Genomic DNA, 13146 nt, shown 5'->3' on the forward strand with positions numbered 1-13146 from the left:
AGATTATGGCATCCAGGAGCCCTAGCAAAACTCGAGTGGAAAATTCTCCGCTGGTTGGAGTCATACCTAGCGCAAAAGGAAGATGACTGTGGTTGGAGGTCAGTCATCTTAACTCCTGGACATCACTGCAGGCGTTCCTTGACCCAACCATCTTCAGCTGCTTAACCATTGAACTTCCTTCCATAACGTCAGAAGTGGGGATGCTCAACACCACTCCTGAATCCTCAGACACTGATGCAATTCAGGCCGAAATGCAGCAGGACCTGGACAATTGCCAGGCTTTGGGCTGACAAGTGGCGAATTACATTCACATCACACCGACTGCCAGACAATGACCATCTCCAACAAGAGAATTTAACTGTTACCCCTTGACATTCAACTGCATTACCATCACTGAATCCTCCACTAACATCCTGAGGGTTACCACTGACCAAATGAATTGGACTAGCCATATAAATACTGCCCTTATAGGCACAGGTCAGCGGCTAGGAATTCTGTGGCGAGTAAATTACTTCCATTCACCAAAGCCTGTCCACCACCTACAAGGCACGTCGGGTGTGTAATTTAATACTTTCCACTGTCTGGATGAGGGAAGCTCCAACAACATTCAAAGCTCATACCATCCAGGACAACCAGTTTAATTTGCACCCCATTCACTACCTTGAACATCCACTCCCTCCATCACCAACACACAGTAGCAACAGTGCATAACATTGGCAAGAGGCAGCGCAGGAACTCAAGCTTCCTTATGCAGCATCTTCCAAACCTACAATCATTTCCATCTAGAAAGACAAGGGCATGGGGACATCACCACATACAAGCTCCCCTCCAACCTCCCCACCATCCTGACTTCTGAATATATTGCTTCACTGCCGCTGGGTCAAAATCCTAGAACTCCCTCCTTAGCAGCATGCTGTGTGTACTTAGAGCACAGACAGCAATTCAAGACAGCACATCACCACCTTCTCAATTAGAGATGGGCAATAAATGCTAGCCTAGTCAGATATCCACATCCCATGAATGAATTTAAAAAGCAATCTATTCCTTTCAGACTGTGTACTCCTTTCAGCTTATCTTTCTAACTTTGTATCAGCAATCTTGAATATAATACACTTGATCCTTTTGTCCAATATTAATCCAATTTGTAAATAGCCAAGGCCTCAGTACAAATCCTTGCAGCACTCCAAGCTGGAAGTGACCTGCTTAGTCCTTCAATAAAACAGAAAATGCTGGAAATATTCAGCATCTGTGCAGAGAAAAACTGAGTTCATGTTTCATGTCTGCGACCTTGTATCCCTGCTCTAGTTTTCTGTCCTATAACTAATCCTCTCTCTGTGCCAATATATCACACCCCCACTCCCCAGACCCAATTAAAAGTGGGCAACTGGATAACGAGGGAGGGGTGTTCAAATAGCCTTAGGCTGGGTTTGAGGGAGGTTCCAGTTCTTTACCAGTATCCAGTGACTCCTACTGGAAACTGTGTCTGTGGACAAGGACAAGATATCAAGCAAGATCATAATACAAAGTCTTTCATATTTTGGGATGCGACAAACATGAACTGTCAAGTTCTCATGAATAAAAAATAGTTCATGGATCAAGGTAGATGACGACTATGAGCACTAATAGAATCAGAACCCACCACAAAGACAGCATTTTCAGAAGGGGAGAATTTTGGGTCAGGCTGCAGTGGGCAATAAAATAACCTCAGCATTTAAGGCTGCTAACACCTCAAATACCCTATATTGCAATTATATGAATAGCAAGGAGGAAGAATGAAGGCATCCAGGCATTTTATTCTGAAACACGGACTGCTGAAATCTACAATTAGAAATATCTAGTACTGTGCACATTCAAAGCTCAGTTGTTCTGGTCATAAAACAGATTACACACCACTCAATCTCATCCCCACTTCTGAAAAAACAGAACCAATAAATGAAGCTATTCTATAATTACACTAATTAACTAACTTTAAAACCAATCTCCAGGAATTTGTTAAAAGCTTCTTTTTATAATAAGAAGTGGCCTGTTAATTTCATGCTCTCCAACCTCAATGGAGTTATTCTCTCCAATCCCCACTAGGCGCCATCACACACTATTCCCTTTGTATTATTCTAGATCCATGCTGATCTTAATCAAGAGCAGAACTGCACAAAAGCATAAAATTACGTCGCTACTGCAACAATTGGCAGAAAAATGTACCAAGTGGTGTATAAAACTCTCCTCGCATTGCTTGTGAAAGTATCAAAAGATCAGGCAACCTTCCTTCGATAGACAACTTTTTGCACTGTAGTGATCAACTCTTAAGCATCACCTGGTGTTGCTCAGAAACCCCACTCTGGCATAGTCTTCTCTATTACATTTGGAAGACAGTGGGTTGAGAAAGTGCACAATCCACTGACTTGCTTTCTCTGGGTACCCTGAGCTTTGCTTCTGCTTGCCCCTTCCAAACAGTCAGCCTCCAAAGCTCACAGCTAACACTGTCTCGCAGCTGCTTTGTCAATGTCTGGCACCTTCATATCTTGTTTGCACATGCTGTTGTAATGGTGGTATGGATGTCCAGGTAGTTGGGACCCAGTAGTCTGTTCACTGTATAGAAGGTCTCTGGGTATATCGTCGACATCCATCAGATGGATATGACTGCATAGATGTTGTCAGCTACACAAGGACTGTGTGCTGATGGAATTAGCACGATCCAGGACCTCCAGAGTTGGTGATTTTGTGCTGCAAGAAGATACATCTGAAAAAACCAAAGTAGAAACTGTTCAGTCTTTCTCCTGCACAGTATATTTTGTCCAGGTCTCACCATTGTAAAAGTGCCCTTAGCACACAGGTTTATTAGGCTAGCAGCTTTGCATTGTCAGTTGCTGCTGTTCTAACTCTTGTAATCAACTTGGACAACAGCTGCACTTTTTGCAATGAGCTTGTTGACTTTGGCATCAAGAGACAGATTTTGTGATTGTGAAGCCTTCAAACTCCAGCCTCATTCAATGCAACAGTATGGCAACATTCTGAATCATGACATTTGTCTTCCTGATGTTGGTTGTCAAAAACATTGTCTGCAAAACAGTCAGCCAATTTGCCACTGCAGGCGGGCCTGTGTGGAATGCTAGTGCAGCATCACCAGCATAGAGCAGCTTTCCAATAAGGACTTGGATTTCAGACAAGCAATGCTCAATAGTTTTCTGCCAGTTCTGGTATGCAGGTAGACACACTGTAGGTGAACTGAAGGCATATAACAGCAGCAAAGAGAAGAATTACCAAGGAGTGTCAGTGCTAGAGCACAATTCTGTTTGATCACACTGCAGACCTCAGAGTTCCAATGTCACCCCATCGTAGCTGACCTTGTCCATCGTGTTGTCATGGGAAGAGGAGATCACACTGGGTAGCTTCAGTGGGCAGGTGATAATCTCCAGAAGCTTAAATAGACCAGCCACTGCTCACATGGTAAAATATCTTGGTGAGATGGGTGGAGGCAATAATATAATGGTTTTTTTTGTTCATGACATTTCCCTTGCAGTTGCCAGGCTGAGAAAATCACACCAATTGTTGATCTTCCATTCTGAAATGACACTGGGATTTGGGATAGGTGCGTTCAGCCAAGACCTATTGTCTGACATGGAAAACATGGGCAAATACCTTTCTCATGATGCTCAGCAGAGAGATGCTTCGATAATTGTTGCAGTCATTGTGGTCCCCTCAATCTTGTACAAAATTTAGTGCACTAATGCAAGTTTGTTCAATACTAGACTGCAACAAGGTGCATCAGCTCAGTTGCTTTGAGTACTCTACAGTTGTTTAGCATCTGAGTGGGAAACATGACATAAATTTTCTTTCATTATGAAAAAACAAGCGGAAGTGCGGTTATTTAAAATCACACTCAACTGACATCACATATCATATTGTCTGTTCAGATTTAAAGTTGTGGACAGTGATCAAGGTTTTCTCCTGGCATACAGTGCGTCAAACCACACTATAAAAAGTTTATATGCAAGAAGCAATTTCCTAACTTTAGGAGCAGGAAGTATCACCAAGTATCAGGTTCAAATTTTGTAACAGTATTTTTAGATGCACAGCAAAGCTCTGTATTTAAAATTTATTTATTAGTCACAAGGCAGGCTTACATTAACACTGCAAAGAAGTTACTGTGAAATTCCCCTAGTCGCCACATTCTGGCACCTGCTCGGGTCAATGCACCTAACCAGCACATCTTTCAGACTGTGGGAGGAAATCAGAGCATCCGGAAGAAACCCACGCAGACATGGGGAGAACGTGCAAACTCCGCACAGACAGTGACCCAAGCCAGGAATTGAACCCGGGTCTCTGGTGCTGAGGCAGCAGTGCTAACCACTGTGCCACCCCTAAAACTGAAATTAATTCTGGCAGCAGTGGGATTCAAACCCACACCTCGGCAGAGATTGGAGCCTTAATCCTGCAACAATATTCCTGAACCGCAAAATGGAAGAGAATGCTCACTACTAAACAACATTCATTTCTCCATTTTACATACCTGTCATCCTTTGTTCTCCTATTAGAATTATTTTGCACTGGGACTTGTGCCCAATCACAACCGAATCAAGTGCATGCTCATTTCATATAGAAGTCTTGCCAGGCAGAATATTTCCAATCCATCCCACTGCTCTGAATTTGAAACCGGATCACAAAAGACCACTGTTTAATCTAATGGATTACTGTCCTTTTCCAGTTTTCCTTTCCCATTATTTGTATTTTCTATAGTGCAGTCTGGTGGCTCACAATCAAGTAACAAAATACTTTTGTTTCCCTCTTTAGTCTCAAAATCAAGAAAACCAATGAACTAAAAATCAGGGAATTCAAGCTCCTCTACTTTACTTTTGCTTAAACTGCAAATCAGATTGCAGGTAAAGCAGTTTGATATTCCATCCAGCTGATTTCCACCATCCTGCTATGTCTCTGAAGACAGCCAAGAAAAGTTCTTACACAAGTACAAGAATTATCGCGTTATTTCACAATGGTGCTACTCCTGCTGGTTAGATCAAAGCAAATCACCTGTTTTTTATATAGACTCAAATAATACTTACAAACTGCATAAAACTGAACAACTGCTACAAAGTGTAGGTGATAGGAATGCTTATAGTATGATCTGCATCCAAAATAATGCTTAAACTCAGAGGGCTAATGTTCATTTGATGAATCAACCAGGACTGGGAACTCACGGATTCAAAATAGTCTAACATTTGACTAAAATTTATGTTTTTGTAGTAATTATATTGAAAACTTTTTTTTGCCTCTGCTACCCTACCCAGAATTCTACACTGATTGCTGTTGAGGAACTTCTCAAGCTTGACTATTGTTCATTTAAACACGTCCATCTAACTGAATTTCCAGCTAGCTTGAAGTAGCACTCTTCAGTCACCTACACTACCCCAATTACTACTTTAAAATATCCCAACCCCACAACCATTCACGAACAAGCAGGTTTATTTCCTAAAACAATTTCAAAAATCAGCTTTATGGTTCTATACTGTAGTGCCTTCACATTTAAGCAAATGTCCCAGTAACAAATTGGTAACTGTACACTCGGTGTGATATCCTCTGATTTTGACTACAAGTTCAGGATTCTATTTTGACCTCTTGATTACTGCTCTGTAGTGAGTTGACATATTAAGTGTCAGCTCTATTAATACTTCCCAAATCTATTTCAATTTTTCCTCCTTAGCTTACTCAGCATGTGTACATTAGCTATTTTTCTGCATATATGCCTTATTTTGTACTAATCTGCCACTTGTCCAATTTGCAAACATTCGAACAAATTAAATTTACATAGCACCTTTAAAGTAACATCCCAAAACACTCCATTGGAGCATTAAAACTAAGTATGACACGGATATAGCTTTTGGTCAGCTGACAATTGGTCACTTGTGCAGTTCGGACAAGGTGGAGATATAGGAAGGGAATTCCAGAGTTTAGAACCCAGGCAACAGAAAGCAAGGTCACCACTGGTGGAGCAATTATAATTAGGGGTGCACAAGAAGCCAGAATTAGAGTCCTTACATCTCAAGAGGATTGTGGGGCTAGAGGAAATTTCAGAGATAGGGAGAGGCAATGCCATGGTGAAATTTGAAAAGAAGGACGATAATTTTAAAATCCAGATGTTGCTTACTGGAAAGCCATGTAGGTCAGCATGCAGAGATGATAGAAGATTGAGACTTGCTGTGGATTATGACTCAGGCAGCAGAGTCCCAAATCACACCCCAGTCTCAATTCCTGACTTTAAGACACTCCTTAAAATTTACCTATTTGGACAGTTCATTATGTGAAAGGGTGCTATATGAATTCAAGTTGCTTTGTTGTTGGACTGTCTTCATTTTAATCTGTGACTCCCAGTCCTAGATTCTCCAACAAGATGAAACATCTTCTCCACATCCACCCTGTCGATACCCCTCAGGTCATGATCAGCACAGACTTAGAAGGCTGAAGGGCCTGTTCCTGTTTTGTATTTTGGTTTGTTCAATACTGAGACCATGATTTAGATGTGGTCTCGTTAATGCCCTATACAATTTAAACACATTATCAATTTCCCTCAAATCAATGATAAATGTTCTATTAGCTTTCCAGATTAGTTGCTGTACTTGTGTACACTAGCCTTTTGAGATTCATGCACGAGGAACCTAGATCCCTCTGCAATTCAAAGCTCCGCTATCACTCACCATTTGGATATTAAGCTTCTTTTTTATTCTTTCTACCAAAATGGACATTTTCACGTTTGCCCACATTATACTCCACTTGCCTGAGTTTTGCTTACTCACTTGACCTATATGTCCCTTGATAGCATCGTGTTCAGCAGCAAATTTAGCAACCATACCGTCAGTTTCTTTATCCAAGTCGATTAAAAAGTTGAAGCCCCAGCAGATTGTGACACCACTCGTCACATCCTGCCAACCAGAAAGAGACATTTATGCAACTGTTTCCTATTAGCTAGCCAATCTTCAATCCATGCCAAAGTTACCCACTACACGTGACACCTTCAAAGAACTCCAAAAAATTGGTTAAACATATTTCCTTTTCACAAAACCATGTTGACCCTGCCTGATTGCCTTGAATTATTCCAAGTGCCCTGCCATAACATGGTCAATAATGGCCTCTAAAGTTTTCCCTATGACAGATGTTAGGCTAACTGGCCTATAGTTTGCTGCTTTCAGTCTCCTTCCCTTTTTGAATAAAGGAGTTACATTTTCTACCACCTAATCTAATGAAACATTCCCCTCATCTAGACAGGGCAGCATGGTGGCAGTGGTTAGCACTGCTGCCTCACAGCACCAAGAACCCAGGTTTGATTCCCAGCTTGGGTCACTGTCTGTGTGGAGTTTGCACTTTCTCCCCGTAACTGCATGGGTTTCCTCCGGGTGCTCCAGTTTCCGCCCACAATTCAATGATGTGCTGATTAGGTGCATTGGCTATGCTAAATTCTCCCTCAGTGTACCCGAACAGGTGCCGAAGTATGGCAACTAGGGAATTTTCACAGTAACTTCATTGCAGTGTGAATGTAGGCCTACTAATAAATAAATAATAAACTAAAGAATTTTGGAAAATTAAAACCAACGCTCAGGGTGAAGTCCAATTTGCTCCATACTACTTGTCTGAGTCCTCCCTTTCATTTCCTAATTTGCAGCTATTTCTGGGATCTTACTGGTGCCCTCGTATAGTGAAGACAGATGCAAACTACAGATTAATTCATCCACCATAGACCTACATTCCATTACCAATTCCCCAGACACACTATTCGGACCAATGCTCACTTTGTTAACTTTTTCCTTATTTAAATATCCATATTGCACTTACGATACATCTTTATAGTACTGGCTAGTTTCTTTAGTACTCTAGTTTTTCCCTCCTTATCAATGTCATCATTTTTGATGTTCTTTCCATTCTTTCCAATTTTCTGACCTGCCACTTGTCTTTGCGCAAATAAGCTTTTTCTGTAAAGTTTAAAACTTGTCTTTAACTTTATTAGTTAACAGGTGATGGGCTTCTCCCCTTGGAATGTTTCTTTCTAATTGGAATATGTTTATTCTGTGTATCTTGAAATATTCCTTTAATTGTCTGCCACTGAACAACTTGATCTATCGCTTAAGCATATGTCAGTTCATTTTAGCTAGCTCTGTTTTCATGCTCTCATAATTGCCCTCATTCAAGTTTAAAATACTTGTCTTAGACACACTTTCACTCTACTCTCCCTAAACTTAATGTTAAAATTCAATGAGATTATGATCGCTGCTACCTAAAGGTGCCTTCACTATGAGGTTATCAAATAATCCTACCTCATTGCTCAATACCAGGTCTAACATAACCTGCCCTCTGGTTAGCTCCAGAATGTGCTGTTCTACATTCAAATGATTCATCTATACTATCTTTACCCATTTGATTTTGCCAATCTATATGTAGATTGAAATCCCTCATTATGACAAACTCCCATTATCTTTTATTTTATACTATGTCCTACCATGTAGTTACAATTAAGGGGCCTGTACACCATTCACAAGTGATTTTTGCCTTTATAATTTCTCATCTCAACCTAAACTGCTTCGACCTCGTGGTTTCCTGAACTTGAGTCAGCTCTCTCAAATATGCTAATACCATCATTAATTAATAGAGCCACCCCTCCACCTGTTCGTAACTTCCTAAATTGTATTTACTGTTCCATTGTACTCCCCAAATCATTAATGTACAACTTGGCACAAATTCCCAATATAAAAACTGTATGACACCATAAATGCTCCCTAACGCACTGAAGTTTCTGTAGCATAAATTCCAGGAGCAAAAGGTTAAATTTCATTACAATTTTTTTTAAAAAACAAGTTCCATTCAATAATGAACAGCAATCGTGTCTACAAAGAAAGCTATTGTTGGCTTTGTTACCAATTATACAACTGAACTTTGACTGTTGCCAAGGCTAGAATCAATGCTGTTGGCTGCTTCAAGAATTGCTAATCGGAAGCACAACAACAAATGATGTCATAAATAGGGTGTATGTTTCTCCGGCCCCGCAGAATTTACATAATTCTCACAGCTGCATAAAGTAGATTTAACATATTGCTGCAAAATTAGCAGAGTCTGCTAATATTCATGATGCTTGCTTAGTACATATCCATAAGCTGCCACAATCACTCATGGAAAATGCAAGAATATAAGCATAGCAGAATGATGTATTCTGTTGTGTAGGTGTACCCTTGTGTAGGTGGCATGATTTAAGCTATATTGTTGAACTACATTTCTTTCTGGCTGTTAAAAGACCACGAAATTTGCCCACCAGTTAAACTCGCATTTCATTTTCACACTACCACAGTAAAAATTTCAGAATTTGGCAATAATACAAATTGCATAACTAAACATCTTCAGGAGAAATATTGGAAAAAGTCAAAATATCAGGTAGTATTTATGCTACATATCTGAAGTAACAGTAATTTAAACTGTACAAACTGTCTGAAAGGTACCTCGTTTTCACCAAAGCGGCTACAAAGACAAGGTTTAGGCACCACCCTATAGAACCATCATGGCCAAGAACAAATTATCCATGCATTATTTTGATAATTCCTTGCTATCACAAATGATCCAGAGATGAGCTTCTGACCTCTTTGATATCAGGAAGGTCCACTATTTCCATCTCCACAATAATCATTGGATTTCTTAGCTCATTAGCAGCTGAAACTCATTTGTCACCTCTGGATTTGACTATTCAAAATCACTCCTTGCTGGTTTCCCACATTTTACCTTCGTCCAAAACTTTACTGCCCGAGTCACCTCGCAGCAAGTCTAGTTTTGTTATTGTTCAATTATATTGGCTTCCTATCAACAGTTTAAAATGATCATCCTCATTTTCAAGTCATTCTATGGTCTTTCCCTCTCTCTCTAATCGCTTCCAGCCCCACATCAGGTATCTGTGCTCCTCTCATTCTCACCTCACGCTTCCCCAATGTTAACTGCACCATTATTGGCAGCTACGCCTTCAGTTGTCTAGGCCATAAGCTCTGGAATACCTTCCCTACTCTTCTCTTCAAATTATTCCTTTAATATGCTCCTTAAAACTACCTTCTTGCCCACCACTCCTGTGAAGCATCTTGGCATGTTTCATTACCTTAAAGGCACTATACAAGTTGTTCATGAAATCCAACAGGACTGAAGCCAAATCAAATTGCCCATTTGTACAAATTCTGGGGGCAAGGAAGCGCAAACTCTTCCATTTCCTTATATGAACAGTGACTTTTTTTTAAAGAACCATTTATGCACCTGAGTGCAATAGGCGGAGGTCAGACTTGGTTTTCCAATTAAATCATTCAATTATAAAACAACCAAATTACTTGCTCAGTGCCAAAATAATTTAGAATTCTCACATCCATGGAAGGCTTTGTGATGCTGCCAATTCCAACAGAAGACAGTATAAACTGACAGGAAACAACTATCCTGCAGGACTTTATGTAAGGGTCTCACCCACTGAATGAATGAGTTTGCATAAGCATAGTGCATATGGCAATCATGACTATTAAGCAGGTCAGCTCATTTCAACCCACCCACTTAAATTTGAATTATTGAATCCTGATTACAGCCTACAAGGGATATAACCAGATGGTGCCACAATGAAGCGTAATCAAGACAGATGTCTCAGAATTTAGTCCAAGTAGTCGCTTGCAGAACTGGATTAAACATGAAACAACCCAGATAACTCATCAAATGGTTCTCTCCTGATTAAATTATTTTAGTCATCTGCATCAAGACTCACCAAGACTCCCAGAACTGCTAAGAGCAAATTGGCATAGAACAAAAAGGGATAATGTAGATGGCACTTTCACAGCCTCAGATTTTGCAAAGTACTTCATAGCCAACTAATCATTTTTGACTTAGAATCACTTATTTAGGCAAACACAGCAAGCAATTTGCAAATCGTACAACAAGACAAATATAAATGAGTTAAATGAATTGACAACACTTCTTGGATAATGTTGATTGGGCCAAATGTTGGCCAAGGCACCAAAGCTCCTGTGTAACTTACCACTACCATTTTTCCTCAGGGTTTACCTACCCATACTAGTCAACAATGCCCCCCTCCCAGCCCTTAAATGAAACAAAAAGATACTGGAAATACTCAGGTCTGGCAGCAGAGAAACAGCGTTAACATTTCAGATCGATGACCTGCTGCTGCTTTGATGAAAAGGTCATTGACCTAAAACGTTATTTCTCCCCACAGATGCTGCCTGACCTGCTGAGTACTTCCGGCAATTTGTTTTTTGTATTTTGGTTTTCAGGCACCATTACAACTAATAAATCATTCTAATTTTGTAGTGCCTTCGACAGCATTGCAATTCACTTTGTACCATAAATGGGAGGAATTCCAACAGAACTGGCAGCCAGATCAGATTGCCCATATCAGCTGCAAAATGCGACGGGGCTTGCGGACACTAAACTCCTTTATAGGCAATGTGCTTTACAATACACGCCTATCTAACTGCACACATCCTCACTCGGAGAGGAGGGTGTAATTCTTTATGATCTTTACAGAGGAGGATTACAAAGGGTAGTGGCCATGTGAACAATAAAAGTTAGCGGTTTTCCGCCATGCATCGCACTCTGAACGCCAGGAACTTTCTGTGCACGGAAAGTGTGCGCGATGGGTCTGCCTTTTGTTTCACTGACAGTTGCCTGGTCCCTCATTCTGAGGGTGTGTCTGTGTGTGCGTGTGAGAGAGGAGATACTTCATCCACACAGGAAGTCGCCACTTTCCGATCCTCAGCACAAATTAATTGTAATTGAACAGTTTACTTGCCAATTAGCAGTCATCAGGGAGGCGATATCAAACCCCCGAGACTGGAGCAGCTGCCCTCCTGCGGGATCACAGGAAAAAGCAACTGAACCCCCCCCGGGTTAGCCTCTCACACACACACACTAACCGGGACCAGAACACACTCAAACTTCACTCTGAACCTAGCTGGCCCCGGGCAGGAACCCCCTTCCTCCCCGCCAGCGAGCTGCTCCCACTCGGAGCCCTCCGTCCGACCGCACCCCCCCAAAACTCCGACACAAGAAGCCGACCCACCTGCGGCCAGCCGGCTCCCGGCGCTGCCTGAACTCACTCTCCAGCGGCGCCGCTCCCAGTCACCATCCCGCCCGCTTTCCGAGCGATTCTCCCCCCGTCCGCGCGTTTCCCCCTCCGCTCACTGACTGTCCCAGCCAAAACTGGCTCCCGATTGGCTGCCGGAACCACCCAATCGCCGCGGCGGCTTCAAACGGACCGCCAATGGCAGGCCGCCCGCGTCATAAAGGCGGCGTTGCTGGCCCGCCAATCATGGGAAGGCGGGGACTGGGCTTTGATGTCAAGTTGGCTCGTGCTGATGTTGAGTGGAGATGGGGGGCAATGGTATTGGAGTCTGCAGAGACTAGCTCAACGGTAAGCATCCATGGCCAACCCAATGTAGGGTTCAAAGCACTCATTTGTTGTGAATCGGAATTTATAGCCTTTCGAAGACAAATTTCGTAAAGTTACGAAAAACTCTATCATCTCTAATGTTCCTATATGGTCAGAACTAACAACCTCTTCTGGGACATCACCATTTAGAAAGCAGTCTTTTTCCATAAATTTGCAATGCATATCGTGTTTTTCACAGAAACTCACTGTTTTCAAGGACATGAGATTTTTTTTGTCAGGACCAAGAGTGTACGTGAATCAAATGCCACCGTTTCAAATATAACTGCAAGTTATAACACTCAGAATGAAGGCACCACTCATAAGTCAAACTAAAAAGACATGTTTAGAATAATGAATGATAGCTCAATTCTCATTAGTAACATGTGGTGGCCTTCACTGGCAGAAAGATTTGAGTGAACCAGTGGACACCTTGTGATTGTATTCCAAAGTCATGCAGCATTGATTGATTAGAACTCAGAACAATGCCAAGCTGTCAAAGAAACCGTTCCAACATAGTGTGGGCCAGTGCATAGGGTCTGAGTTTGATAATATTTCAGATGGATGATACCTATCGACAGAATCAGTACTTAAGGAAGTGCAAGATATTTAGAATTCCTTTAACAAAAAAGGAAAATCCTCTGACTCCGAAATGCATTGTTTTTGGAGATAAAACATATATCTAACCTCTTAAAAGTTTCAAGTATACTTAAAGT

The 13146-nt window shown here is 41.4% G+C and overlaps 1 protein-coding gene across 7 annotated transcripts in view; it reads right to left on the minus strand.

The window, feature by feature from the left end:
* hycc1 (hyccin PI4KA lipid kinase complex subunit 1) overlaps positions 1–12194 on the minus strand; it is a 98345-nt gene extending 86151 nt beyond the window's left edge. For 2 of the 7 annotated variants that reach the window (XM_078238672.1, XM_078238642.1), the window contains exon 1: positions 12102–12187. The gene's annotated coding sequence lies outside the window, so the exon portion shown is untranslated. Of the gene's footprint in view, positions 1–2510; positions 2738–12064 lie in introns of all 7 variants that reach the window. The other 5 variants (XM_078238634.1, XM_078238653.1, XM_078238615.1 and 2 more) reach the window with 5 other exon arrangements.
* Positions 12195–13146: the final 952 nt, after the last annotated feature.

This window comes from Mustelus asterias, chromosome 2 (assembly GCF_964213995.1).
Source record: "Mustelus asterias chromosome 2, sMusAst1.hap1.1, whole genome shotgun sequence".
NCBI lineage: Eukaryota > Metazoa > Chordata > Chondrichthyes > Carcharhiniformes > Triakidae > Mustelus > Mustelus asterias.